Source organism: Bos indicus x Bos taurus, chromosome 26 (assembly GCF_003369695.1).
Source record: "Bos indicus x Bos taurus breed Angus x Brahman F1 hybrid chromosome 26, Bos_hybrid_MaternalHap_v2.0, whole genome shotgun sequence".
Taxonomy (NCBI): domain Eukaryota; kingdom Metazoa; phylum Chordata; class Mammalia; order Artiodactyla; family Bovidae; genus Bos; species Bos indicus x Bos taurus.
In genome coordinates this window covers 39,690,595-39,716,442 of record NC_040101.1, presented here as the reverse complement: position 1 = coordinate 39,716,442, position 25,848 = coordinate 39,690,595, and positions in this window count along the sequence as shown.

The window sequence follows — 25,848 nt, the reverse complement described above, 5'->3', positions numbered from 1 at the left end:
CCTTCAGACACATTAGCAAAGAGAGTGTGTGTTAGTCTATCAACCCGATTCTTAAGTCAGAGCTGAGGTTTAATAATAGTATAGCCTTCTGCCTGAGTATGAAAGCAAACTACTTGGCTTTGCATTCCAGCTAGGCATTTACTGTATCTATGAATATGGCTTATTTAATACTCCTGTGCTGTAGTTCCTTCATCCGTATAAAGAGCTATGCCAAATCATTCAGTCGTATCTCTGTTTGTGACCCCATGGACTGTAGCCCACCAGGCTCCTCTGTCCATGGGATTCTCCAGGCAAGAATACTGCAGTGGGTTGCCATGCCTTCCTCCAGGGGATCTTCCAGACCCATGGATAGAATCCTCATCTTTTGTGTTTCCTGAATTGTCAGGCTGGTTCTTTACCACTAGTGACACCTGGGGAGCCCATAATGAGCTATAGTACCAACTAAAGTTATTGTAAACAGAAAATGAGAGACAGCACTTACAGAGCTGAACACAGCCCCGGAATACTTCAGGTGTTCATTAAGTCTCTTCAACAGCAGCAGTATTGTTATTAATAGTTTTTTAATTTTTAAAGTCGTTACCAATTTTGAGACACAAATTTCTCAATGACCACTAGATGGCATTAAGGTGAATTTAAAATATACATAGTGTGGTCCTTATTCATATCTATAAAAACATGTGGTGAAAGGCGATTTCATACATTCTGATTTTTAAGGTCAGAATTAATAATTAAGGGGTTTTCATTATTTTACATAGGAAAATCTTAGAGGGGGTCATATTTGATTCAGCTATGTTCCCATTAAGGGCTCACCAGGCTTCTTTGGTTTTTTTCAATTAAGATGTTTACTGTTGAGTGTTCTGAGCTATGCCATAAATTAAATGGCCATCTCAGTGCACTGAAAACACGACTGCAGTTTTGCAACCACGGTGGGGGGGTATACAGATAACGAACAATGTGTTAAACTCAGTGGTGAGCTGGACAGACGTTTCTGTGGGTTTCTTGAGCTGGGAGTGAAGATCATACGACTGATTATGTGTGAAGCAGATGCGTGTATACAGGAAGAGCCTAGTGCATCCAGCAGGAAGTGCACTCACCACCTATGTTGCTCAAGGAAGCTGTATCGTGAGACAGAGGCCTGTTGCTTTCTCAGCTTTGCAGAATGTAATAAATGAGCAGAAAATGCAAATATATTATAAATATCCTCCTCAGCAAGCTGCAGAAAACTTAAAACTTCAGGATTGCTGATTTTTTTGTGGATTAACCCAGACATTAATCTGTGGATATGTTATCTAAGGTGTTGTAGAAGAGATATGTATTTAGAACGTTCAGAAAGGAGAATAACCTCGGAGACAAGTAAACTTTGACGGGGTGGGTGGCTCACTAAGAGCAAAGAGGCACAGTGTTTAACAAGGGGGAAAAATTAGTTTTGTCATAATGGCCAATGAACCTGAGTTGGGAAACCATCCACTTGGCAGTTTTGTTCAATGTTAGAGTTGGATTGCTGAATGACCCAGCTCACATGTGAACTTCACTGGGGCAGCAAAGGTATGTGTATGGCATTCCTGAGTTTTCAATGCAGAACATAGTACTTATGGAGAGCGCTTTATGCACTCAACAAATGTTGGTTGAATGAAGAGTAATAAAATATCCAGTCAATTAGACTAAATGAAAGAATCCTATTGGAGGTCAGCAAGCGGGACTTTTGGTCAAGTTGTTATAGCGTATTTGTAAGAAGACACTCCCCTTTCATTTCCAATATATAAGAGAATATAAAATATGAACCAAATATAACAAAAAGAGATAAAAAGGCAAGGTAAAGTTGAAAAATAAGGTAAAGGCCTATATGAACCAGAAATGGAACTCAATCACAAAGCAACGAATGAGGCTAAAGGTTTAGGATACTGGGCTCCTTTTATCCCTCAGAATAGATTGGTGAGTTTTGCTTCTGTGGAAAACAAAGTAAATGCTCTCCTTGTGGAATGGGGAATTGGGTCCAGGCTTGCACTTCCCAGGAGGTTGTAGTGGTAAAGAACCTGCCTGCCGATGGAGGAGATGTAAGAGATATGGGTTCAACCCTTGGGTCGGAAAGATCTCCTGGAGAAGGGCATGGCAACCCACTCCAGTATTCTTGCCTGGAGAACTCCATGGACAGAGGAGCCTGGTGGGCTACAGTTAATAGGGTCGTACAGAGTCAGACACGACTGAGGTGCCTTAGTACACACACATCACTGCTTGCGTTTAACTCCCAAAGTCTGGATCAGAATTTAAGATTATATTTTAACAAGAAGAAAAGCGAATCCACTACAATCGAGATAGTCTTATAGACTTTAAAAATGTTGTTTTTTCTGTTTTTGTTGTTTGTTTTTTTAGCAAATTTAGAAAGGAATTATCACTTATGGGGATGATTCAGATTAGCCAAGGCCCAAGACATTGATGTAAAAAAAAATTTTTTTTCTCCAAAAACCTAGAATGCAAATATAGCTAGAAATAACAGATGGCCAAGGCACTCTCTCCTTTGTGGGTACACTGCCTAGAAAGCTAAATTATAATCAGAAGTCTGCTTAGCATGAGATCAGAGCAAGAGGAATTAGTAATATAATTAAAATGATTGAAAAATTTTATGGTAGAGGTGGGCAAACTTTTTCTGTAAAGGTTTTATCAAGACTACACAACTTTGCCATTATAATGCAAAAGGAACCATAGTTAATGGGTAAGTGAATGGACATGCCTGTGATTTAATAAAATTTTATCTACAAAACAGGATTTGGTCTATGAGCTATAGTTTATCAACCCCTGTTTTGTGGAACCAGATCCTGCATGCCTGATGTATCCCTCTCCACCATGTGGTTAGAGATACTGCATTTATATGAGGCACTGCATTCTTGAATTAGGGTTTTCTTGCCCTCAGTTAAGCAGAGATGAAATTAGTGTCTGTGACTTGGCTTTTGGCAGGCCTCTGTGGTCCCCTCCTTCTCATGATTAAGACTCCTTAGGTATGATCATTCCTCCAACTAGAGTTGAGTGTTGTTGGTTTAGGAAGCTTTCTGCCTTCTTAAGGTGACTTTGGATATCTCTGTTTCAGTTTGACTCTCGGGAGATGTTTTATTTCCCAATTCTACACTGGTCCCCAGCTCTCTCTCTTTTTTTTTTAGGGTTTATTCTTTCTTTTTATTTATTTATTTATTTTTTTACTTTACAATATTGTATTGGTTTTGCCATATAGCAACATGCATCTGCCATGGGTATACACGTGTTCCCCATCCTGAACCCCCCTCCCACCTCCCTTCCCATACCATCCCTCTGGGTCATCCCAGTGCACCAGCCCCAAGCTTCCTGATTCCTTAAAAAACTGGAAATAGAACTGCCCAGCTCTCTCATTTCTCATTTCTAAGAGATTTCTCATCATCACACCAGATTGATGCTGCAATGGCAGCTCGTGGTGCAGATCCAAGCAAAAGGAAGTGCTGAAGCGTGGTTGTCAGTTGATGCTTAAAATGCTCATTTCTCCCAGTTGTGTGGTTTCAGGAAAACTGACTTAAGTTTTATAGCCCCCAAGGCCCTCACTGTCAGTCTGGGACCCAAAAACACCTTGGGCTGAGTCTACATTTTAAAGAAACCACACATAAAGGACTTTTTTTTTCCCCCACAAGAGTTTTTTTTTTTTTTACATTTTTGTAGTAATTATTCTGGTCTGATGGCCTCTGATTCCTGTCAATATGTAACTTTAGTTAGTGATGGAGGAGCAGCCATTTCTTATCCTAAGTGGTGGTATCAGAGTCTACTTTAGCAGCTTAGAATGCAGAAAGTGGGCAGACCTCCTGCTGCAGTAGCATCACCTGGGAGCCGATTAGAAATGCAGACTCACAGGGCCCCAGACCTTCTCAAGGAGAATCTGCATTTTAACAGAATCCTCAGATAATTCATGATAATAAATTTTGAACTTTAACTTATTTTGCATCTTAATAGTCTATTTTTTTGGCTTTGTTTAGATATAATTGACAAAATTATAAGACATTTAAAGTGTATGTCATTTATCATAGTGATTTGATATATGCAGACATTGTAAAAGGACTTCCCCTGTCACATCTATAGCTTAATGTTAATTAGGAAACAGTGACTCCTTTTGGCTGCAGAATTAGGAAAGGCCATAAAGTTAGAGGATGTGGGGTTAATTTCTCCCATATTTTCATTTCTTTGGGCAGATCATGAGGGTATGTGGTGGCCTTGATGGGTGTGGTCATCCCAAAGTCTGTTCATAACCCAAATTATTATGATTAGATAGATGGGTTGATATATATATATTTAAATAAATTTATTTATTATAAATTTATTATGAAATATTTATAAATTTAAATATATTTATACACACACATATATATATTCTTTCCCCTTATTGGTTATTATAAAATGTTGTGTATAGTTCCTTGTGCTACTGTAGGTCTTTGGTTATCTATCTTATATATAGTAATGTGTATATATTAATCCCAACCACCTAATTTATCCTTTGCCCTTTGGTAACCATAAATCTGTTTTCTGTGCAATCTTAAATTTTTAAAAAAAGGCTTCCTAAGTGACTCTAATCAGATTGATTATATTCTTTGCAGCCAAAGATGGAGAAGCTCTATACAGTCAGCAAAAACAAGATTGGGAGCTGACTGTGGCTCAGATCATGAACTCCTTATTGCCAAATTCAGCCTTAAATTGAAGAGAGTAGGGAAAACCACCAGACCATTCACATATGACCTACATCAAATCCCTTATAATTATACAGTGGAAGTGACAAATAGATTCAAGGGACTAGATCTGATAGAGTGCCTGAGGAACTATGGATGGAGGTTCATGATGTTGTACAAGAGGCAGTGATCAAGACCATCCCCAAGAAAAAGAAATGCAAAAAGGCAAAATGGTTGAGGAGGCCTTACAAATAGCTGAGAAAAGAAGAAAGGTTAAAGGCAAAGGAGAAAAGGAAAGATATACCTATTTGAATGCAGAGTTCCAAAGAATAGCAAGACAAGCCTTCCTCAGTGCAAAGGAATAGAGGAAAATAATAGAATGGGAAAAACTAGAGATCTCGTCAAGAAAATTAGAGATACCAAGGGGACATTTTATGCAAAGATGGGCACAATAAAGGACAGAAATGGTATGGACCTAACAGAAGCAGAAGATATTAAGAAGAGATGGCAAGAATACACAGAAGAACTATACAAAAAAGATCTTAATGGCCCAGATAACCAGGATGGTGTGATCACTCACCTAGAGTCAGACATCCTGGAATGTGAAGTCAAGTGGGCCTTAGGTAGCATCACTACAAACAAGGCCAGTGGAGGTGATGGAATTCCAGTTGAACTATTTCAAATCCTAAAAGATGATGCTGTGAAAGTGCTGCATTGAATATGCCAGCAAATTTGGAAAACTCAGCAGTGACCACAGGACTGGCAAAAGTCAGTTTTCATTCCAATCCCAAAGAAAGGCAATGCCAAAGAATGCTCAAACTACCGCACAATTGCACTCATCTCACATGCTAGCAAAGAAATGCTCAAAATTCCCCAAGCCAGGTTTCAACAGTGCGTGAACTGTGAACTTCCAGATGTTCACACTGGATTTAGAAAAGGCAGAGGAACCAGAAATCAAATTGCCAACATCCGCTGAATCATCAAAAAAGCAAGAAGAGTCCCAGAAAAACATCTATTTCTGCTTTATTGACTATGCCAAAGCCTTTGTGTGGATCACAATAAACTGTGGAAAGTTCTTAAAGAAATGGGAATACCAGACCACCTGATCTGCCTTTTGAGAAATCTGTATGCAGGTCAAAAAACAACAGTTAGAACTGGGTATGGGACAACAGACTGTTTCCAAATCGGGAAAGGAGTATGTTAAGGCTGTGTATTGTCACTGTGCTTACTTAACTTATATGCAGAGTCCATCATGTGAAATGCCAGGCTGGATGAAACACAAGCTGGAATCAAGATTGCTGGGAGAAACATCAATAACTTCAGATATGCAGATGACACACCTTTATGGCAGAAAGCGAATAAGAACTAAACAACCTCTTGAAGAAAGTAAAAGAGGAGAATGAAAAGTTGGCTTAAAGCTCAACATTCAGAAAACAAAGATCATGGCATCCAATCCCATCACTTCATGGCAAATAGATGGGGAAAGAATGGAAACAGTGACAGACTGTATTTTCTTGGGCTCCAAAATCACTGCAGATGGTGACTGCAGCCATGAAAGTAAAAGACGCTTACTCCTTGGAAGAAAAGCTATGACCAATCTAGACAGCATATTAAAAAGTAGAGACATTACTTTGCCAATAAAGGTCCATCTAGTCAAAGTTATGGTTTTTCCAGTAGTCCTGTATGGATGTGAGAGTTGGACTATAAAGAAAGCTGATGCTGAAGAATTGATGCTTTTGAACTATGGTGTTGGAGAAGACTCTTGAGAATTGCTTGGACCGCAAGGAGATCCAACCAGTCATTACTAAAGGAGATCAGTCCTGGGTGTTCATTGGAAGGACTGATGGAGAAGCTGAAACTCCAATACTTCGGCCACCTGATGTGAAGAACTGACTCATTGGAAAAGACCCTGATTTTGGGAAAGATTGAAGGTGGGAGGAGAAGGGGATGACAGATGATGTGATTGTTGGATGGCATCACCGACTCAATGAACATGAGATTGAGTAAGATCCAGGAGTTGGTAATAGTCAGGGAGGCCTGGCGTGCTGCAGTCCATGGGGTCACAAAGAGTCAGACACGACTGAGCGACTGAACTGAACTGAACTAAGGCAAGAAGAAGATGGCAGAGTAAGGGGATGGCATGAGAGGGAGGGTTTATGATCTCACTGTGGCCTTACCTGTGGGTAGGTCGGTGGGGGAATGTTAAAGATGCTGATCTGTTTCTATGGTAAATGGAACCTAGAGCCAAGCCAAGTGGAACCCATTCAGGGTGTACCTTCTGTTGACCTAAAACAAATAGCCTACCAGATATTTCTGCAGCAAAGATCGTTTTTTTTGGGATCAGCAGAGAATTGAAATTCAGGGCCTGCAACCATGATAAGTCCCCCTCAGGCAAAGGAAGGGGAACTCTTCTACAGAGCGGAGAAAGAAGTGAAGAGGCTGTGGAAAACAAAGAATCCATGGCTTTTCATTGGTTGAATTCTTACCAGGAGAGAAGAGGAGCCTGCCTTATCCCTGATGGCTCTGCTATCAGCAGAGGGCATAAGAGCACCCCTTCTGATCTCTCATCTCTATTTAATTGAGCTTTGAGTTTATCAGGTTTTTTTACTTCAAAGTCACCTTTAGGCCTCAGAGAACCTAGCATGATAATCCCTTGTGTTACCTCTTGGTTATGCCTATAACATCTAGAAGAATAAACAGGTACAAGTGGTTAACTGAAAGAAAAGACTCATACTACCACCTGTTGACAACATAGTCTGAAGGATAGTGCAAAATGTGTGGCTGTCCCCTGTCCCACTTTCTTTCTCATAAGGTTGCCAAGTTACAGAATCTGCCACTTTCGCTGATTGGGAGTCCCTTCTTCTACTGATTCCCATCTTTTGTCTGTCCTTCTGTAGGTTTTCCTCCTCTTTTTTAATATTTCTGCACAAATTCCTCTCTCCCTCCCAACTCTGATGTCTAGACTCCATCTTAGAGGTGGTTCTCAGTGTCATGATAATCATTGGCTGTCTCCTGGAAGGGTGGGTATACGGCTATGTCTGTTGAAAGAGTAAGCTTTAGGCATTCAGAGTCTTCACAGAGACTAGTGCAACTCTTGATGGGTTCTCCATGTTTAATTTAGCTGAGTTACTCTACTCATCCCAATAGTTTTCTCTTTACCCTCTCATATCAAAGACTCTCTCCACTAGGAAAGATGTGAGAAGAAAAGAAGTGCATGGCAGGAAGGAAAATATTGTTTAACATCTTTAGGTTGCTAAGGGAACTAGCTATCACATGGAGGGAAAAGACAGCAAGGTTGCTGTCTGATTCTGAGGACAAGAGGTTGAGAAGTAGTATTTCCCTAATTCTGAAGCACTTTGGAAATTGATGTCACATTATTTTGCCCACTTAGCTCTAATACTGGAGTGCTTAAAACCTATTATAGTGAAACCTGTATCTTCTTCAACACTTTAAGGGGAAGTCTTACAAATTTTTTGCTTTCTGGGGCTTATATTTATATGGTAACATTCCCTTTAAGAGGAACTCAGAGATAGGTTGAAAGGAACTCCAGACTGAAGTCAAGGTGAAATAAAGCTTTCGATGAGGAGGAATTATTCATAGACCTCATAATTGACAATCTTGTGCAAGATAATTGGAACATCATTTTAGACACTCTTTGTGACTTGATTGAATTTTATTTGGATCTAAGCATTCAGCCTGAAGGTACGCTGAAAGTATAATTCTGTTTGAAATAAAAGTTAAAGGAATTTTGGGGTAAAAATTTGGAGGTAAAAAACTATAGATGCTGGTGGGCACAGAATCAGGGACAGGAACTATGCCAGTACAAATAACTCACATATATGCTGGCCCTGAAATTTTAGAAAAATCCTTTTTACAAAGGAAAAAAGATAAACTAAGCAAGGAAATTTCCCTTATAATATAAGAAGCATATATATCATGGCCAGCAAATAGTCAATATGACTGTGCTCTTCCCTCCAACCTGTACCCCAAAAGGCATTGCTAGTTGATCAAGACTCACTTTTCCACAAAGCATACAACTGGTCCTGCAGTGATCACTACAGTTTTCCAAGTAGCCAGGGAGAATCACATAATTTGCTATCTGAGATTATCTGAGATACAATGTACCTTCCTTGATAACTTCAGTCACCAAAGAAGGCTCTCAGGTAGACTTGAAATCCCTTGTCCAAATGTCAAAGAAACATTGTAAAATGTCATAGAAGGAGAAAGAGAAGATAAGGTACACAGAAAGTCTTAGTCTAAATCAGATCTGATTCTTTTACATAGCTGATTGAATATTATTTATTCTCAACTTGAAAGAAACTGCTCCTATGTCATTCAAAGAGGGCCCAAACTGAAAACTAAAGTCACTAAATACTCCCACATTCTAGACAGAGATGCAAATGAATGCCTAGAGTTGAAGCAGAAATTTCATAGGGTTTCTGCTTTATGGGGTTTTTTAATGAAGAAGTAGTCAAATCAGCCCCATTACCTCTAATCACCACTGCCTTCCTGGTCTGTGAAAGAAGCCTGGGGTGAGGAAAAGCATCATCACAGTCCTTTGAAATATGGGGAAATTCTCCCTCTCCTCCCCAGAATGGGGGGGGGGTGCACTCCAAGAGATCATCTGCAAAGAGAGTTGGTGTTTTGAAGAAGGAAAGGCTGGATTACTCTTGTTCCTCATTGTGACAACTTGCTCTTATGTTTCTCTGCCTGTCTGAGGAGGGGAAGTAAGACCTGCAACAAGGAGGTGGGTTGAGAGATGGGACGGCAGTAGAGTGCCTGCTTGCTGACCCTTGGTATATCAAGGAAGCGTGAGTTTCCCAAGGGTTGGGAAGACACAACAGAAGGTAGTTTGGTCAAGTTTTTTTGTCCTCAGCAAGAAGGGATGCTTTCTGGGTGTAGGAACCTCAGCAGCATAGGCTGTGATATTGACCACTGGTGGGAGACACTGGAGCAATGATGAAAGAGGTTGAACCAGAATTAAAGTTCCCATGTTTGGGACTCTTCAGTGGGAGGCTCCACAGGGCCCTCCAGAGAAGCCTGAAATGTACAACACAAGATATTCATCGTTCAGAAGCCAACTCTACAGAAGACACTGGTTGTCAGAGTGTTAGTATAAGAAAAGAAAGTCAATAAGAATAGAAAAGAGCCCACCCTTAAGACTCACAAGAAGACATTTACCTTTTCCAATGTGGTGGCCAGCCTTCAGGACGGGCTTCTTATATTTCTTCTCTTTTGTTCTCTATCCTCCAACCTCTCGCCACTATCTACTTTTCTCTTTTTTCTATTGTCTAGAGCATAGAGCAAGATAGGGATTCCTGGATTCCGTAGCTTTTGTGTTGAGTAGGATCAATTTGCAGATAATTGTAGCTATGAGTGTGAGAGTTGGACTGTGAAGAAGGCTGAGCGCCGAAGAATTGATGCTTTTGAACTGTGGTGTTGGAGAAGACTCTTGAGAGTCCCTTGGACTGCAAGGAGATCCAATCAGTCCATTCTGAAGGAGATCAGCCCTGGGATTTCTTTGGAAGGAATGATGCTAAAGCTGAAACTCCAGTCCTTTGGCCACCTCATGCGAAGAGTTGACTCATTGGAAAAGACTCTGATGCTGGGAGGGATTGGGGGCAGGAGAAGAAGGGGCTGACAGAGGATGAGATGGCTGGATGGCATCGCTGACTCGATGGACGTGAGTCTGAGTGAACTCCGGGAGTTGGTGATGGACAGGGAGGCCTGGTGTGTTGCGATTCATGGGGTTGCAAAGAGTCGGACATGACTGAATGACTGATCTCTGTAGCTATGGGAATACTGGAGGAAAAAAACACTACTTGATGCTTGAATTTCCACAACCAATAATGGTTTCTTTGGTGTTAATTACAGTCTCTTTCTTCTTTTTATTCCCCTCCTCCCCCCCAGATATTAATTTGAAATGATAAAATTTTCTAATAATAAAATGAAAGATTCTAAATATTCTTGTAAAGGGTAGCAAGGTGAGTTGTCGTCTTACTTCTACCCTCATTTACTCAGAGGCACAGATCCTGTGGCTGAGCTGCAAATCAAAAGGTGAGGATTACACCCTGCTTGTAGTGGAGGATTGCAAAGCCATATAACACATGGGTACAGAATTGGGACCAATAATTCAATCTGCCACACTTCTCAATCCATTTATTTGGTATGATCCTAATTTCTTGCTATTTCATATAGCTTGCTGCTGCTAAGTCGCTTCAGTCGTGTCTGACTCTGTGCGATCCCACAGACGGCAGCCCACTAGGCTCCTCTGTCCCTGGGATTCTCCAGGCAAGAACACTGGAGTGGGTTACCATTTCCTTCTCCAATGCATGAAAGGGAAAAGTGAAAGTGAAAGTGAAGTCGCTCAGTCTGTCCGACTCCTAGCGACCTCATGGACTGCTGCCTACCAGGCTCTTCGTCCATGGGAATTTCCAGGCAAGAGTACTGGAGTGGGGTGCCATTGCCTTCTCGTTCATATAGCTTAGTTATATATAATATATAAATTGTTGGCTTCCCAGGTGGCACAGTGGTGAAGAATCTGCCTGCCAATCCAGGAGGCAAAGAAGATGTGGGTTTGATTCCTGGGTCAGGAAGATCCTCTGGAGGAGGAAATGGCAACACGTTCCATTCCAAACTCTCACCTGGAAAATCCCATGGACAAAGGAGCCTGGTGAGCTACAGTGGCAAAGAGTTAGACATAACTGAGCACATGAGTTGAACTGAATGTCTATAAATTGTGTGTGTGTGTGAAGTCGCTCAGTCATGTCCACTCTTTGTGACCCTGTGGACTGTAGCCTGCCAGGCTCCTCTGTCCATGGGATTCTCCAGGCAAGAATACTGGAGTGGGTTGCCATTTCCTTCTCCACGGGATCTTCCCAACCCAGGGATTGAACCCGGGCCTCCTGCTTCGCAGGCAGATGCTTTATCCTCTGAGCCACCAGGGAAGCCTATAATTATAAGTCTATAAATTATATGTGTTATAAAAGAGAAACTTCTCTAAGTCTAGGGCCATGTGAAAGAGGATGATCTGAAGGATAAGGAAACTATTAACAGTGTGATCAGGCAGAAAGTTGATGAAGTCAGTTATGGCAGGATGAATCTTGAGCTGAGATGGGCTAACATGTTGGAAAGGAAGGGGAGGAAAGTCCCTCCGAGAAAGACTCTGGAGACAGGTGTGTGTCTGGCAGGTTGATTGGTTGATAGGGAAAGGGAAGGGGTTCTTGTCATGCCCAGATGCCTGGCTTGGGTGATTACAATAATCAGGGGGAAGCATAGTTCAGGACTGGATGTGGAAATATGAGGGCCTGTGAGATATTCAGGCATGCCCATGAAGCATCTAGATTTTTGGATCTGAATCTCAGGAGACAAAGATTTTGCTGGAAATAAAGATTTAGGCATCATCAACTTGGAGTAATTAATGTTCTAAGTGAAGTGAAAGTTGCTCAGTCATGTCTGACTCTGCGACCCCATGGACTATACAGTCCATGGAATTCTCCAGGCCAGAATACTGGAGTGGGTAGCCTTTCCCTTCTCCAGGGGATCTTCCCAAATAATGTTCTAGGAACAGAAGAAATTTCTGAAGAGGCCTGTGTGTAGAAATATGAAGCCCAAACCCACTGGCTTTTAAGAAATAGCAGAGGAAGTGAAATTCACAAAAGGGATCATAGTATATGCGGCGGGAAAGTCTTAACACAAGCTGAAACTCAGAAATGTCAAGATGAAATAAGCTGTTATAATTTGGGCTCATTTCCTCCCCAGATCCAAAGTTCTTCTCCAGGGCAATGCCCCACGCCACCCTGCGTACCTTGTGTTGGCAATGCTTGGGTCCAGGGAGTGTGTTAGGTGCTTCTAGTTTTTGCAGGCAAAGGAGAGTTCCACAGGGACATGAAGATTCATTTTTGCTTTCCTTCAAATAAAAATTAGTCTCAATGAGCCCTGAAGCCCTACCAAATGAATCTAGATGTGTTTTGGGGTTTTAATTCATTGTGGTGGTGGTGGTGGTGTTCAGTCACTAAGTTGTGTCTGACTCTTTGTGACCCCATGGACTGTAGACTGCCAGGCTCCTCTGTTCATGGGATTTCCCAAGCTAGAATACTGGAGTGGGTTGCCATTTCCTTCTCCAGAGGATCTTCCCGACCCAGCCACCAGGGAAGCCTTTAATCCATTGTAGGCAACAGTGTTTAGCATTTTAACTTGAACCATTTGTGTTAGTGAACACAAATTAATTATCTGGTATCTCTGTATCCACCCACTAAATTAGTGAAACAACCACGAAATTACCTTTGTTTTGTCTGATTTTTTGTAAGTATTTATGAGACACAAGGAAGGGTAGATTGAGATGAAAACAAAGTCCTTGGAGAACACTTGTGAAGTTAAGTAATTTTCAAAGGGGCTTTGTATCATCAGAAAGACTGCTTTCCTTAGAACCATCTGAATTGTACTTGGGAGACTTTGCTCATGTCTCTGAGTGGTGCTTGAGATGAACCCCAGACTGCAATTTTCTCAAAAGCAATTACTAAAAAGGGGCCTTATTGAAGAGGTAATGAAACTGTTCATCACCACAAAAACACTTTCCACCAGACATGATGAAAACACTTGCTGGGCTGGGTAGGGTGTTTTATCATTTATTTAGTCTCTGAGACTATTCCTACCAAGCCAGGGAGGTGGGAAGTAGAGGCAAGATCTTGAAATGAACAAGATCAAAAGGTTCTGTTGTTAACGAAATATTGACACTCTGCTTTCTTTCTGAGTCATCCAGGCCCAGTGCCTACATGAACCCATCGGGAGCTCTCACTTTCTTGCTCCCCTGGCTGAATGCAGATATGTCTGCTACTCTTGTAACAGAGGATTAGAATGGAATGTAAACTTCTAAAAGTGACCTGGCCAGGCTGTCATTCTGCAGTCTCTATGAGTATATTTCTTTGGGTCTCTGAATCTGGGAGTATATTTCTCTGGGTTTGAGTCCTGTCTCTGCCACTTTCAGTATGATTTTATGTGAATTAATTAACTCTGAGAAGAAGATTTGGTTTCCTTATCCTTAAAAAGGATGAAATAATAGTAAAAAGAATAATACTCATCTCATAAGGATATTGTGAGGATTGAATAAGTTAATGCATGTAACATGCCTGGCAGACTGTCCACACCCAGTGAACAGGAGTCATTATCTATCAAATGAGTTTGGCAAAATCTATGGGTCTCACATTGAATGGGCATATGGCTTGAGTAGATTGTTTAAAATATACATTTGGGGTGTTTTTTTCTTAAAGATTTTGATGTAGTAGGTAGGTCTGTGAGGTGAGGTCTCATTTAACCAATGCTAATTCTGCTGCAGACATTTGCAAGCACACTTTGAGAGCTATTGGAGCAAATGCATGGTCTTCCTGATCCCTCTTAGAGTTCTGAGGCACTTAGACCCCAGTTTAAGGTACAGAAAAGAGGACGTTCACTTGTGATTAAAGATGAGTCCCAGGTAAAGTTCTGAAAGTGGTAGAATTGTGGTTTGATGGAGAAATGGAAGCAGGAGGTAGGAGCTAGCCACAGACAAGGGGTTGGCAGGTATAATGACCAGAGTCCAAAGGGTAAGGATGTGTGGCCAGAAAGATGATCTCCAAAACTGAAGACACTAGGGGGACTTGGAAGGTAGTAGGTGAGAAGAGTCAGCCAAGGAGACTGGGAGTGTGTATGAAGAGGATCTCCCACAGGTACAGGTTGGAGAGATTATTCTTGTGGGATTGTGCATGGCAGTCCAGAGGCTGGCGAGTTTATTAGGAGCAGCTGGCAAGTTTCCGGCCTGAGCTCATTAGGGCTTGCATTAACGTGACAGCGATCAGAACAGGAAACCAGCAATAACATTTCAAAGGAATTTTGAGGAACTGTTCACTTCATTGTAAGAGGCGATCAAGTCCAGATTTGGGGAATGTCACAGAACCAACATTGTTGTAAACACAGACATTTGGGAGAAATATCAATAACCTCAGATATCAGATGATGCCACTTTAATGGCGGAAAGTAAAGAGGAACTAAAGAGACTCTTGATGAGGGTGAAAGAGGAGAGTGAAAAATCTGATTTAAAACTCAACATTCAAAAAACTAAGATCATGGAATCCAGTCCTAACACTTTATGGCAAATAGAAGAAGAAAAAGTGGAAGCAGTGACAGATTTTATTTTCTCGTGCTCCAAAATCAGTGTGGACAGTGACTGCAGCCATGAAATTAAAAGATGCTTGCTCCATGGAAGGAAAACTGTGACAAACTAGACAATACATTAATAAGCAGAGAGCAAATTTCTGTGTCGTCAAAGCTGTGGTTTTTCCAGTAGTCATGTATGGATGTGAGAGTTAGTTCATAAAGAAGGCCGAGCCCCAAATAATTGGTGCTTTTGAATTATGGTGCCGGAGAAGACTCTTTAGAGTTCCTTGGGCAGCAAAGAAATCAAATCAGTCAAGCCTAAAGGACATCAATCCTGAATATTCATTGGAAGGACTGATGCTGAAGCTGGAGCTCCAATATTTTGGCCACCTGATGCAAAGAACCGACTCACTGGAAAAGATCCTGATGCTGGGAAAGATGGAGGGCAGGAGGAGAAGCAGGCTACAGAGGATGGGATGGTTAGATAGCATCACTGACTCAACGGACATGAATTTGAGCAAACTCTGGGAGATTGTGAAGGACAGAGGAGCCTGGCATGCTGCAATCCATGGGGTTGCAGAGAGTCAAACATAGCGACTGAACAACAACGACAGACATTTTACCACTAGACAGTGAATAGGGATTTCGCTTCAGAGCAAGGAAACACAAAGTATGCAAGACTGGTAGCAACTGTTAAAAACACTGATATTTAAGCAGACTCCCTTCACTGCTCCAGTGGTGGCAGAAGGCAGTCTAGACCCCAGGTGCAAGATACTAGATTTGTTCTTCTCTGACCCCAGGCTCTGTTTTCATTTTCAAATTTTTTGCCTAACACAGCACATAAATTAAAACAGTGGGAGGAGAGGGGAGAGGTCTGTGAGAAGCTGTTGGGAGTCTCAGCTATGGGCGCCTCTTGCCCCAGCTCAGTGGGTACCAGTGGCGGTGGCCGTGATGCCGAGGCCCCGGTACTTTCAGTCTATTCTCTCTGTAGTGACTGCTGGCTCCACCCGGGGCGTGGAAGGCTGAGAATCTGTGAGGCCAGGGTACCTGTCATCTCCTCCGCTTCCAAGATTTATTCTTAGGTGTGGTGTGGAAAGGGTGGGTAAAACCCTAAAAGAAGATGGATCCTAAGTTTTGATTGCTGTGCCGGCAGTCCTTTAACTGCCTCTGGGAACATGCTGTACTAGAAAAAAAATAACAAACAGGACTTTATTGGACCTAAGTTTTTACTCCCAACATAGCATTACAACTCTGTAATTTCTCTTAAATGCTCTATTTCTCTTGTTCCATTGTGGCTGGAATGTTTAGAGAGCATCATCATCCTAGTGACTCATGTTTGTGATTTTTAACTGACTTTGCCTTTAATCTGGCCAGAGATTTCTTCAAGCCAGCTTGGTTGCTGCTTCCTAGCAAATCTTTGGGTAATGTTGCCGCTGTACTTGAATCCTTTCTTCCTTCCTTTTCAATTCATGGTGTCTTTCTAAACAGATCTCACTTGTGGGTTTACTTTCTGCTTCCACTGTTACTGTGTTTCAGAAAAATCTTTGGAGTAGAGGGGTAGGGGGTCAGGTGACATAGATAATCACTTTCAAATGTGGTTTTGTTGAGTAGAGATGCATGGGCCTTCCATTGCCATGAGTTTTTCTTTTCTTTGAAATTCAAGTGATTATTTCAAATCATGAACTTCACAGATCCACACATGTAAAGTTAGTGTTCTTCATAATAATAAAAACAGTAGAACTTAATAAATGTTCGTCTTGAGTAAGTCAATGTGACAAATATTGGACTGGCCAAAAATTTCGTCTGCGTTTTCCCATAACATGGAAAACTAGAACTTTCTGGCCACCTCGATACTTTGTATCCCTTTTCTGTTTGAATCCTTTGGAAACTTTATAAGTTGTTTTATCCCTTCAATAGGACAAGAAACAGGCCCTGAAAGTTTATGTACTGTGTGGTCAGGCCATTCATGATGGCTGTTGTCCTACACTCTGGACTCGCTCTGCCTGACCAGTCCCTGCCTCACTCACATGATTCCCCAGTTTTTTTAATTATCCGGCTTAATCAGTAACTGCCTGCACGTTTGCCCCCTGCCCTAGCGCTGGTTTCCCTAGTAACTGATGAGCCAACCCGGCGTCAGTTCCCCCTATAAACGGTAGGCTCACCGCCGCCTCCCCGCCCCCCCCAACAACAAGCGTAGTGCTGCGTGCCGTCTGTCGTGCGCAGGGGGCTGTCTCTCCAGGACCTTTGTTTTGGATGTGTAAGCGACCTGTCCAATAAATGGCTGATGCCTCTGTTGGTGTTTCTGTCTCTCTTCAGTCTCTCCACTGGGCAACGGCAAGGCTTTCAGGCCTGTGGTGTGCATTCCAACAGGTTCCTCATCTAAAGGAAGAGGCAAAACAGTAGTCTTTTTTTTCAAATTTTTTTTAAAAAATTGAAGTAGAGTTGATTTACAGTACTGTGTTAATTTCAAGTGTGTAACAAAGTGATTCAGTTATATAAATTTATGTATATACATAGTTTTTTAAGTTTATTTTCCATTATAGGTAATTACAAGATATTGAATATAGTTCCCTGTGCTGCACAGTAAATCCTGTTGCTAGTCTATTTTTATAAAGAAGTTTTATCTGTTAATCAAATATTCCTAATTTATCCTTCTCTTCCCTCCCATTCCCTTTGGTAGCCATAAGTTTGTTTTTTATGTTTGTATCTGTTTTAAAATAAGTTTGTTTATATCACATTTTAGATTCCACATGTAAGTAATATATAATATTTGTCTTTCTCTGTCTGACATCACTTAGTATGATAATCTGTAGGTCCATGTTGCTGAAAATTGCATTATTTCATTCTTTTTTAATTGGCTGAGCAATATTCCATTGTGTATATACATATACTTCACATCTTAAATCAGTTGTCTGTTGATAAGCATTTGGGTTTCCATGTCTTGGTTATTTATTATAAATAGTACTGCTGGGAACATTGGGGTGCATGTATCATTTTGAATTAGTGTTTTCAATTTTTCTGGATGTTTACCCAAGAGTAGAATTGCTGGATCATATGGCTGTTCTATTTGTAGTTTTTTAAAGGAAGCTTCTATGTTTAGGACACTCAGGATGGCTGTTCTCTTGTTCTCTGTGCATCCCCCCTCTGTCCAGTGCCTGCTTCACCTGTACCCTATGCACACAACTGACCTTCCTTTCTGCTTGCCCCAGGCCCCAGATGGTGATTGTTCTTATCAAAGGGGCAGTGAGGGGCGTGCCCCTCTGCTGGTTTCCCTGGTAACTAATAAGCCTGCCTGCCCTCAACTCCTCACTAACTGGTTATCTCCCCTGCCCGCCAGGAATGAGGACAGCTGCCAGATCCTGCTGTCTGCTGCACACAGTCGGGTATCATTCCAGGACCTTGCTTCAGAAGTTAAGTTCCCCCTCTATTAAATCACTGGTGTCTGTTGCTGACTCTGGGCTCGTTCTGATGGGCAAGCACAGCCCTACAGGGTGCAGCCCAACTACTGTTGGAGCAGCCAGGAGACGGAGGAAACCCTCGTGAGCGTGGATGTGGCAGGAAATACAGCATAGGGAGGGGAAAGTTGTGGGGGTCATCCACTAACACGTGGGGCCCCAAAGTTCCATAGGTCAAGCCGAAAGTTATGGGAAATCCCGGGGTGGCTGTCCGCTAGTATGTGGGGCTCCTGGGTGGCTGTCCTTGCTAACTGGAGGCTGCCAAGAGATCTGGAGAACAATGGTGTCTAATGACTGCTCTTGTAGTGAGTCTTGTAATAGGTTAAGCTAGCTTTCTAGAAGGAACTGGTATTTCTCTTGTCCCTTTGAGATATAAATAACCTACCTGTGCTCTCTGGAACTTTAACCTCCTGTGATCTTTTTGCATGTGCCTTGTATATCTTCTTTGGCCTTTGAGGATGTGGATGTATTTGAAAGTCAAAATGGAGTAGCTGTGGTGCAGACATTGGAAGTAAAACTAGGTGGCCATCGTATACATGATTTTAGGCACATTCTTGTATTGTTGAAAGCTTGTTTTCTGAACTGTTTGCAGACCAGGACATTATCTCAGAATGAGGTTACTGCTTGTATTTTGCTTAATTGTCATGATCTCCCCTCTGTTGTACCTGTTGGATGTCTTTGGTTTCATCCCTAGTCTGTGGGAGGAAATCTATTTGAGGACTGAGCAACACCACTGGCCTCCCTGTGAAATGAGTCAAATTTCTGGGTCTACAGTGAAATGGCATTGTTGTCCTCCTCTGGATTCCATGAAAAATTGACCTGCCTAATGTGATTATGTGGGGGTTACTGACAATGAGGGGAAAGGCTCATCATCTTCCGGTCCCACATGCTGATACATCAGAAAGACTCCTGTCAATAAACATTACTGAATGACCAACAGCCCATGAGCCGCCCCCCAGACTATGCTGTACAGAGAGGAATAGGCTGGACTTCTGGACATACAGTCCATCTAGTGGGGTTAATTGCTTTTGTTTGGAAAGACTTAATGGGTCCACCTTTAACAGCACTCAGCATCACACGAGATGAAGATATGTACTGTGACCGCTGACTTCTGGCCAGACCATCAGACTGTTTCTTTTAAAAGGTGGGTCTTCCTCTCCCCGTGGGAATGGCTCTGGGTTTGTGAAAACCAGGGGTGGCCTGTCCTTCCTTAGAACCACACAGGGCACTGCTGCTATTGACTCCCTTTCCACTGATCAGGTAAGTGCTTTGGCTCCAAAGTTTGCCCACATCCTGGCCAATGACTGTTCTGGGCATACTAGGTATCTTAATCTTGATACTCTGGCCCCTACTGTCTGTATTGTGATATCTGGTTTCAGTGCCCCTAGCAAACCTGAACGGATACGGTGGAGGGTGAGGGGATGGGGGGACCAAGATTGTAAGGGTTGGGCAGGGTCTGTAGGAGTGGAGTGTACGGTCAGGCCGCTCAAGGTCGCTGTTCCTTGCTCTCTGTACACCCCCGCCTGATTTCACCTGTACACTATACACATGTATGACCTTCCTATGTACTTACCACAGGCCCCGGCTAGTAATTGTTCTTATCAAAGGGGCTGTGAGGGGCACGTCACTGCAGTTTCCCTGATAGCTAACAAGCATACCTGACATCAATTCCCCTATAACTGGTAAGCTCCCCTCACCCTCAGGAGTGAAGATTGCCACCCTGCCCTGCCAGGTATCCACTGCACATGGTGGGCTATTGCTCCAGGTCCTTGCTTCAGATATGCAAGCCTTCCCTGCCACACCTAATCCCCACCCCTGCCAATTAAACCACTGATGTCTCTCTTGCTGATTCTGGGTTCTTTCTTTAGTTTTGACCAGGCAAGCACAGGGCTTGTAGGCCTGTGGGGGGCAGCCCTACAAACCTCCATACTGTTCTTCAGAGTGACTGTACCAATTTACATTCCCACCGATAGTGTAGGAGGGGTCCCTTTTGTCCACAGCCTCTTTCAGTTCAGTTGCTCAGTTGTGTCCGACTCTTTGTGACCCCACAGACTGTAGCACGCAGGGCTTCCCTGTCCATCACCAGCTCCTGAAGCTTGCTCAGACTCATGTCCATAGAGTCAGTGATGCCATCCAACCATCTTGCCCTCTGTCATCCCCTTCTGCTCCTGCCTTCAATCATTCCCAGCATCAGGGTCTTTTCAAATGAGTCAGTTTTTTGCATCAGGTGGTCAAAGTATTGAAGCGTCAGCATCAGTCCTTCCAATGAATATTCAGGACTGATCTCCTTTAGGAATGACTGGTTGGATCTCCTTGCAGTCCAAGGAACTCTCAAGAGTCTTCTCCAACACCACAGTTCAAAAGCATCAATTCTTTGGTGCTCAGCTTTCTTTATAGTCCAACTCTCACATCCCTACATGACTACTGGAAAAACCATAGCTTTGACTAGATGGACCTTTGTTGGCAAAGTAATGTCTCTGCTTTTTAATATGCTGTCTAGATTGGTCATAGCTTTTCTTCCAAGGAGTAAGCATCTTTTACTTTCATGGCTGCAGTCACCATCTGCAGTGATTTTGGAGCCCAAGAAAATACAGTCTGTCACTGTTTCCATTGTTTCCCCATCTGTTTGCCATGAAGTGATGGGACCAGATGCCATGATCTTAGTTTTCTGAATGTTGAGCTTTAAGTCAACTTTTTCACTCTCCTCTTTCACTTTCATGAAGAGGCTCTTTAGTTTTTCTTCACTTTCTGCCATAAGGATGGTGTCATCTGCATATCTGAGGTTATTGATATTTCTCCCGGCAATCTTGATTCCAGCTTGTGCTTCATCCAGCCTGGCATTTTGCATGATGTACTCTGGATATAAGTTAAATAAGCAGGGTGACAATATACAGCCTTGACGTACTCCTTTTCCTATTTGGAACCAGTCAGTTGTTCCATGTCCAGTTCTAACTGTTGCTTCTTGACCTGCATACAGATTTCTCAGGAGGCAGGTCAGGTGTTCTTGTATTCCCATCTCTCTAAGAATTTTCCACAATTTGTTGTGATATACACAGTCAAAGACTTTGGCGTAATATACTATCTCTAGCATTTATTATTTGTAGCCTCTTTTTTTAAAACTTTTAATTTTGTTTTGGAGTATAGCCAGTTGATAATATTGTGATGGTTTCATGTGGGCAGCCATACTTATACATGTATTCATTCTCCCCCAAACTCCCCTCCTATCCAGGCTGCCACATAACATTGAGCAGAGTTCCTTGTGCTATGCAATAGGTTATTTGTAGACTTTTAAATAATAGCTATTCTAATGGGTGTGAGGATACTTCATTGTGGTTTTGATGTGCATTTCTGTAATAATTAGGGATGTTGAGCATCTTTTCATGAGCTTGTTGGCCATCTGTATGTCTTCTTTGGAGAAATATCTACTTAGGTTTCTGCTCATTTTTTTGATTGGATTTTTTATTTTTGATATTAACTTGTATGAGCTGTTTAAATATTTTGACTATTAACCCTCATTGGTCTCATCATTTGCAAATGATGTTTTCTCCCATAGGTTGTCTTTTCATTTTGTTGATGGTTTCCCTTGTTTTTTAAGTTTATGTACCATTGTTCATTTTGATTTTATTTCTTTTTGCCTTGGGAGACTGATCTAAGAAAATAATGCTATGATTTATGTCAGAATATTTTGCCTATGTTCTCTTCTAGTTTTATGGTTTCATGTTTTATATTTAGGTTCTTTAAGCCATGTTGAGTTTTTTTTTTTTTTTGGTATGGTGTTAGTGTGTTCTAATTATATTGATTTACATGTAACTGTTCAGATTTTCGGAGAAGGCAATGGCACCCTACTCCAGTACTCTTGCCTGGAAAGTCCCATGAGCGGAGGAGCCTGGTGGGCTGCAGTCCATGGGGTTGCTAGAGTCGGACACGACTGAGCGACTTCACTTTCACTTTTCACTTTCATGCATTGGAGAAGGAAATGGCAACCCACTCCAGTGTTCTTGCCTGGAGAATCCCAGGGACAAGCAAGACTGGTGGGCTGCCGTCTATGGGGTCGCACAGAGTTGGACACGACTGAAGCGACTTAGCAGCAGCAGCAGCAGCAGTTCAGATTTTCAAACACCACTTGCTGAAGAGACTGTCTCTTCTCCATTGAATATTCTTTCCTCCTTTGTTAAAGATTAATTGACTATAGATGGTGGATTTATTTCTGGGCTCTCTATTCCATTCCGTTGATGTATATATCTTTTGTGCCAACACCACACTGAAAAATATAATCTTGATATTAGATTTGAGTCCTATTATGAAAGACTTTTAATGAGCTGTGGAATATTATTGGTTTTGTGTATTTTTAGAATTAATAATCTGGAAGAGACCAAAACATGTGACTTTTTTCTTTTTTTTTGAGTATCAGTTTGGTACAGTGACCACCAGACAGTAATGGAACTCTGAGGCCCCAATTCTTGCAGAAGAGCCTTGCTAGGTAATCGTAAATGCCGAAACTGAAGTCTTTGATCTCAGACATGGAGATACTAGATATGTTAGGCAGGCTGTGAAACCTGTGTGTGTACCTTGAACAAAGAATGATGATATCACAATTACTCCAGAATAAAGGCTGAGAATTCCAACATGAAAGTGATGCTAATGAACTTTGATGAAATGCTCTAGCATATTAAAACAGATATAGAAGGCTAGAGAATTCCTCTTGGAAAGCAACATTGCAAAAGAAGGAAGCAGATAGCTTTTAGGCCCTAAGGAATCTAATTCAAGTGAGCAAGTCACAGGTATAATGGGCTGGTTTAGTGGGAGGGAATTGTTGTTCCGTTGCTAAGCACTGTTCAACTCTGCGACCTCATGGACTGCAGCATGCCAGGTTTCCCTGTTCTTCACTGTCTTCCAGAGTTTGTTCAAAATCTTGTCCATTGAGTTGGTGATGTCATCCAACCATCACATCCTCTGTCACTCACTTCTCCTCCTGCCCTCAGTCTTTCCCAGTGGGAGACAGAGATGCAGTGAAATGGCCCTCCAAGATGAAATATATTCTACTAGGTGAGAGGGCCATAGCAATAGTGAGTCCACAATGGACTGTTACCTGAACTGACTTCAGGTAAATGGTACTTACTCAGAGGTTGAAGGATCAAAGTCAGGGCTCTGACTCAAGGAAATAGGAGTACTTGGCGGGGGGGGGGGGGGAAGGGTAATGTGTTAAAACTTGGGAAGAGGGTAAGCAGGAACCTCAACTGAGCCAAAGGCAGGGCTGGATAGTTGACGATGGTTTGAGGTCCATCATTATGGGAGGTCATACCTGGGACTTTATTCCTTGTTCTAAATGGAAAAGTAGGACTTGGGAAGCAGCGTGGAATTATACTTCTTTTCATTGGCAAGCTGAGTCTTAGAGCAACATCTGTTTTTAATATAATCTGCATATAAATACGGAGAAGGCAATGGCACCCTACTCCAGTACTCCGGCCTGGAAAATCCCAAGGACGGAGGAGCCTGGTGGGCTGCAGTCCATGGGGTCGCTAAGAGTTGGACAGAACTGAGCGACTTCACTTTCACTTTTCACTTTCACGCATTGGAGAAGGAAATGGCAACCCACTCCAGTGTTCTTGCCTGGAGAATCCCAGGGACAAGCAAGACTGGTGGGCTGCCGTCTATGGGGTCGCACAGAGTTGGACACGACTGAAGCAACTTAGCAGCAGCATATAAATATATATACACACATATAGATATGTGTTTATGACTGTGTACACATACACAGTCAGCTGTAAAATTGGATTAGTCGATGACTTGGAAAAGAGAAAATTTTAGGAAGATCTATCAGTGGTCCAAACTGTGGTCAGCCAGTCAGGGCCATAAAGAAATTGGGAGGAGTCTAAATGCTATGAAGATCAGCACAGACCTAGATAGAGGGTCCCTGCTGCTAAGTCGCTTCAGTCATGTCCGACTCTGTGCGACCCCATAGACGGCAGCCTACCAGGCCCCCCTCTCTCTGGGATTCTCCAGGCAAGAACACTGGAGTGGGTTGCCGTTTCCTTCTCCAGAGGGTCCCTAGCCCAGTAAAATATGTAGATCTACTCTGTAAGGTTTTCCAGTAGTCATGTATGGATGTGAGAGTTGGACTGTGAAGAAGGCTGAGCGCCGAAGAATTGATGCTTTTGAACTGTGGTGTTGGAGAAGACTCTTGAGAGTCCCTTGGACTGCAAGGAGATCCAGCCAGTCCATTCTAAAGGAGATCAGTCCTGGTTGTTCTTTGGAAGGAATGATGCTAAAGCTGAAACTCTAGTACTTTGGCCACCTCATGCAAAGAGTTGACTCATTGGAAAAGACTCTGATGCTGGGAGGGATTGGGGGTGGGAGGAGAAGCAGATGACAGAGGATGAGATGGCTGGATGGCATCACTGACTTGATGGACAGGAGTTTGAGTGAATTCTGGGAGCTGGTGATGGACAGGGAGGCCTGGCGTGCTGTGATTCATGGGGTCGCAAAGAGTTGGACACGACTGAGTGACTGAACTGAACTGAACTCTGTAAGGAGTGCCTGGTGAGTGCTCAGAGAATATGTGGAATTCCAGAGCTGCTCCTCTTCTCTGTATTATATCTTGTCTTTTATTTTCCTATTTGCAGTTCCATTCTACCTCTAATCTTGTTTCTGTGCTATTCTTTTCCCAGAACTGGTTTTGGATTTTGAACTTTGGTTTCTTCTATCTCTCCCCTGGCAAGCCCTCTTTATTAACTAGCCCTGTTTGATGTGAATCTCGACTTCCCACAGACATTTACTGCTCTCTCATGCAGACTCTATAGGCCAGGGCCCAGTTTTGTAAACGGACTTGGGAAAGATAGTAGTTATTGCTATTTCTGAACAATTCTGTTGTCTTTGGACCATCCCTATCCTCATTTATTATCAGTATATTCGATAGAGAAGTATTTCCCAAAGTATGCTCACTGCATGCTTAGTCCTATGAAATGGTCTATGAAAAGAGTTCTGTGACCATATATGTTTGGGAAGCAGAGTATGATATATCCTCCTCTTGGGAATTGAACTATGAATGTTAGCACATTAAAGGCTCTGATAAGTCCTTCAGGAAATGAAACTCTTCATAAACAAATGTTTTCCAAAGTTGCTTGTTCTGCTACTTAAAATTCCATAGACATAATGTTCCAAAGAACAAATTTGAGGAAATGCTGGCACAAAGCAGAGTTTGTACTGGATTTTCTATTTAAATTGTTAGGCTAAATGAACTTTATTGATAGTCATCAAGTCTAGCAGAGAATAGAGCGCAGTTTGCAAATATTTTCTTTTGATAGAGCATTCCCATGACCACAAAATCTCTTTTGTGACTGTATAGGAGACTTCTTAAGGTTCTACGTGTGACTACCTCATGTTAGGATAAGAAGAAAAAGCAGTTGACCTTCAGAATATTATTCAAATATGATTTTGTCCTGGGAACAAAGTAAAACATGTACTGAATTTATTTTAGTTAGAAATGCACAATAAGGTAGAAATAACTGTACTGGTTAACATGACCTGGTCATAAAATGTTGGTTCTTAGAATTAGTTTCTCATGAAGGAAGAGACAGCTCTTCAACTAG